Genomic DNA, 5,498 nt, shown 5'->3' on the forward strand with positions numbered 1-5,498 from the left:
ATCTTCCTCTTCATTTGTCGATTTACATCCGGATATCTTCCTCTTTATCTGTTAGACTTACATCCGAATTAGCGTATTATATGTACTAACCTTTGTGTAATCTTTAACAGTTAATTCACAACCACATACTATCGCAAAATGACAATTGAACATGTTTCTTTTTTCTTATCTGACTCATGCTTCTTTTGAACATATGTCAGGACATTGGCTCCAACTATCTACATATTTTTGGTATCGGCTCTTCCAGTAATTGCTTTTGGATAACAATTGAGAAGAGATATAGGTTCTTTTCACTATATTTTGAACTTCATTACTACATCAAAAGAAAAGTAACAAAATTAATGAATACTGTGGACTTATAATTTTGCATCTTAATTAGATGGGAGAGTCATGAAAACTTTGGTCTCAACAGTTGTATGTGGTATGATACGCTCCATATTCGGGGGAAAATAAACAACGCAGGATGTCAATGTAACATTAAATAAAGCGAGAGGAGTAAGATTAATAAGAAGTAAAGATCAACCAGTGAATCATTTAAATTTGAAAATTAATTTTGTTAAGTATATCCGATCTTATCCATGATATAAAATTTTGGTAAAGAAATTACTGATTGACCAAAACAATTTTTTTAAGGGAATGCTAACACTCTTTTGCATGTTGTCCTAATCAACAATTTGTATACATATAAAAATCACATTACCCATTCCCTACAAATCCTCTCTAATATTTTCTCTTTGATTTTTTTATTCTCAGTAATGCTGATAGGGAATGCCTTGATGTAGCTTAATTAATCTCTATTGTGCAGTTTTTTGCGCAAGAAATTGGATTGGCGAAAGGTTCATTAGATTGTGCATGCTGTTGTTCAAATTCAGACTGAAGTGGCCGGTATGTGTTGTCCTTTCATGTGCATTAATTTGCAATTTGGCATGAATGCATAACTAATAAGTCACTACATAAAGTTTGTTGTTGATGATTGCCTCCTCATATTGAATCATGTTTCACTATATACTTGAGATGGATGTAATTTATCTTTCTTCTTGAACTAACAACTTATGTAATCCTTTCTTCAAGTTGTCTTTCGGTAGGACAAGAAGTATCATGTTTAAAATCTCTTGGCAAGGTGAATTTTATTTTCACTTCAGTAAGTTGATGGATACAAAGTTATTTCCAAACTTCCAATTCTATTTTCCAGCAATTGGGCATTTTAGTTTTACTGAATAGTCAAATCATATTGTTGTTGTTTTGGTATTCTCTTATTTTCTTTCAAAAGTTCAATTATGTTAGTGAACTTGGAAGAATCTATATATTATTAAAATCTATATCTATATTTATATATATTATTAAAAAGAGGATAGTTTGTCTTAGGATTTTGACAAGTGACAGCATAGGAAAATGTCATGTGTTAGTTTAGGACAAAAATTAGTTAATTAGTTAATAATTAGTTAATACTTTTGAATTTGAATTTAAATGATAAGAAAACTAAACTACACAAAAAAGGATATCTAAAGAAAACGAGGCAGTTCTTCCTTCATACGAGGGAAGTTAGGTGCTGCACGACGGAGTAGTGGACAATTCCCCAATAACTCCACTTCATGGATCAAAACCCCCTACGTCCCCTTTTTTTAAAAAAAAAAAAAAAAAAAAGTGCTATCAGTTACCACATGTTAGTAACTACATAATTGCCTGAGAAAGGAGTCGAACTACAATAATAATCACAATTTTGCCAATGTGAGTCTAGATTAATTTTGCCTATACCGAAGTAAACAATCTTCATCCCTCTCTGTATGGCAAGTTGGTCAGTAACTTTTGACACATATTTTAATAAAAGTATAGATGCACGATGATTAATTTATGGGTTAATGAAGCGCATCCACTGTTGAATCTCTTTTTTTTTCTCCTCACAAGAGTGTTCTTATGAACCTTCGAGATGAGCCTTGATTTGGGGATGCATGTCCACGTCCCTTTTTTTTTTGCACTACACCACAATTAAAGGCATCGACACCTAATACGCAAGCACATTAGCACTTTTAGATATTGCTCTTATCCCTTTGCTAATTTTACTTTTCATTTCTTTTTTTTGTTTCAGATTTTTCGAGTGTTGATTTCGTGAGTCAACAATCGTTTTGCAGACTCAAGTTCAATCTGATTCTGTGTATAATGTGATGAAATTTTTTTGTCCTGTAGTGTCTAATCAATAGGTATTAGGTAGGCATTGTTATTGTGAAAGTTTAAGTTGTCTATATGATCTTTACCACCAATGCATTTCAATATTTTAGGCATTTGCCAGTCACCAGATTATAGAAATGATAACATTAAATAAGAAATCAATTGCAGTAGTTGATTGAATGCTAGGAAATATGGTATCGGCAGGCTGAATAGAAGGAGAGGCTTACAAAGATCAAATATTTTAAACTATGCTTTATGGCTGAAATTTTAAAGAGCTTGATCTCCTTTCCCAGTGAAGCAGTGGTGATGAATTCTCTCTTTTTTTTTTTTTTTTTTTTCCTTTGGAATTTTGGAAAATGCATTTTTTTTTAACCTCTCTCTTTGTGCAATATTCATAATTGCCATATGATTGTGCTGTATGTAATTAAGGATAATTATATTATTTTTTTCAACTTCAAAGTTGAGCTTTATTATATCATCTATAATTTATTTTGGTTATTTTGATTTTAAGTGGTTTCCTGTTTGGTTGACGAACCTAAACACAGTCTTTAAAATATTTATACTTAATTAATAATAGCTCTAGCTGTTAAATTATAGAAAACACGCAGGGCTTGATGTGGTTAATTATCTCAAGTAATTGAATCCATTTTATAAGTTGTTTAATTGGATGAATGAAAAGAGAGCTTCCTTCGATATAAGTAGCTTTAAATTTTTTTATATATACTTTCTGAATTAATATGGCTATTATTTTATTTATTCACTTATCTATTGTTGATGTTGTCTATAGTTTGCTAGGATGGAACTTTACTGGCGGCATACAATCTTTGATAGAGCATCTAGCACAAGAGTAAAGAACGGATAATATCGATAAAGAATAGTTTTATTTCAATATCAACTTTTAAACTTTGTTTATCTGAATGAATATATTGCATTAATGATATATAAAACTTAAATTTATTTGAATTTGAGATGTTTCTAAAGTTGAAGGATAAAACTTTATCTAAAGTGTTTTTTGTGTGATAATGTTAGTGATATTGGATAAAACCTGAACATAAATCTTTTCTAAAAGAACCATAAAATGCATGTCTAACTTTTGTTATTTTTTCTCAGGCATCATGAGGAAGCAGAAGAATTGGCATTTGCTTTTGCAAGATTTACACAAATTCTTGCAGCTATGCTAGATTTGGATATCGAGAGCTTGGCATTCGCTTTTGCAAGATTTACACAAAAGGGAGGCTCCAAAATCAATTATTACATGGTAGCATTTCTGAAATTGGGAATCAATCTCATTTTTTTTTCGTTTCGTGTCCTTCAAAAATATAATTTAACTATAAAAATTACATTAACAATACACATTGTTCTATTGATAGAAAAGGAATCAAATAAAAATGGTAGAATATACTAAGACTCTATGAAACAAAAATGTCATGAAAGTAGTAGTTTGCACTTGAAGGACAAAACAATTTGTACATTATTATCTATTTGTGGAGTCACAGATATATTACCACTTCGAAATTACAGTAATTGGATGTCATCACTTCTACCATGTTTAATCGCTCACCAGTATCGTCATGTATCATTGTAAATTTCTCAACTTTTTACTTCCTTTAACTTTGTGTACGTGCATGGAGAATAATGAATAATTAGTTTGATAATAATCTATTGTGTAAAGCTTCTATGGCTAGATAATTACTACGAATCAATGGCGGCTGCAAGAGAATTGGAAGTCATTGCCCTCCGTATATGTATGTTTATGGTGCATATCATCTCTGAGATGCTTAACGGTGACCTTCTTTTTCTGTTTTTTTCAATCATGTTTTATACTTTGTTTTGGTTTCGGTTTCATTAGCTTGGAGGCAATGTATTTTATAGAAGGTTCACAATAAACAAAGCAAAGTGCAAAAAAGAAAAAGGAAAAAATATATTATTAAAGACATGTTCGGAGTACATCCACAATACTCGCTTTCAATTCCGTTATTTTCGGAGTACGTCCACAATAATCGTCAAGTTTGTGTTGCACCATCTTATTGTGATATTAGCCTCTGCAGTAAAAAAGATTGTATACTGTCTAATAAGTTTTAGTAGCTACATATACCATAAAAAATTGTTAGTATGTAATAAGATTGATCCAAAAAAAAAAAATTGAGAATATAAAATCTGAAATATGTCACACGTAGTTCATATACATATTTTTATATTATCTTTCTCCGCTCTTTTATTCTTTAAAACGGTCTGCGCATCACGCGGGTACATATACTAGTATGTTGTAATAGCAGCGGCTTATGTAATGAGTCAAGTTTTGGTTAGCGGTTGTTTCTTTTTATAAGGTTAGTTTGCTTAAGCAGTTGGATTTATTTTCTCATACAAAATGCCCGCAGGTCTTATGAGTATTACTTTTTGTTATCTATCTTTTCATACCAGAAGCAATTGTAAACAATAAAATTTGCGTCGACAAAATAATAATCAAGACAAGAAAATATCGCAACAATCGTATTATTTGATTTCAAATATGAGTGTTACAATCTTTATGATTCCTCTGATTCATTTTTTCAATAATAAATTCAAGGGTTTTTGAGCTTGATCTTGACCTTGATGAATTTGATCTAGACTTGTAGTTGAATTCAAGGGCTTTTGAGCTTGATCTTGAACTTGATGGATTTGATCTTGACTTGTACTTGAATTCAAGAGCTTTTGAGCTTGATCTTGAATCTTCGTCTTGATCTCTAGAACTTCTTGAGAAATACTTGAGTGCTTGAATGCTTTTAGCTTGGAGAGAAATATGCAGCGTTTGATCCACGAGTTTGAGAAATATGCAATGTTTGATCCACGAGCTTTCTCTGGCTTCTTGTTAGAATTTCTAGTCCCTTTTCTGAATTATGAGGCCCATATTTATAGTTGTAGGATGGAGGAGTTGTGATAAGGACGAACTCCTTTTGGCCTATTAGATTTCAGTTGACATGGCGATATTTGATTGGTCGGAACACGTCATTTGTACACGTGGCGCATCTTCATTGGCCTTTGATTTGACTAGGCATGCTGCATTATTCTGACATGTGGCCTGATCCTATTGGATCCTTCGTTTGACTTGGCGTGCCACCTCATTTGACACATGACACCAATAATGGGCCTCTTAAGCAAGACATCATCTTGGGCTTAATGAAATGGGCTCGTCATTTATAGCCCAATTAAATGGGCTAGCCCAATAAAATTGGACCATTAATTAAATCCATAATTATTGGACTTAAATAATTAATCCAATTACATTAGCCTATTATTTATTTGAACTAATATATCTTGAATTTAATATAATCCAAATTATTTTTCGGATTTAA

At 31.6% G+C, this 5,498-nt stretch overlaps 1 long non-coding RNA gene across 1 annotated transcript; it reads left to right on the forward strand.

Moving 5' to 3' along the window:
- LOC132642630 (uncharacterized) lies at window positions 1-3,686 on the forward strand. The gene is made up of 3 exons (XR_009583279.1): window positions 1-283; window positions 806-885; window positions 3,277-3,686. It is a non-coding gene; the product is annotated as an uncharacterized LOC132642630 (long non-coding RNA).
- The last annotated feature ends 1,812 nt before the right edge of the window (window positions 3,687-5,498 follow it).

The sequence above is a fragment of the Lycium barbarum genome, chromosome 5 (genome assembly GCF_019175385.1).
Source record: "Lycium barbarum isolate Lr01 chromosome 5, ASM1917538v2, whole genome shotgun sequence".
NCBI classification, from domain to species: Eukaryota; Viridiplantae; Streptophyta; class Magnoliopsida; order Solanales; family Solanaceae; genus Lycium; species Lycium barbarum.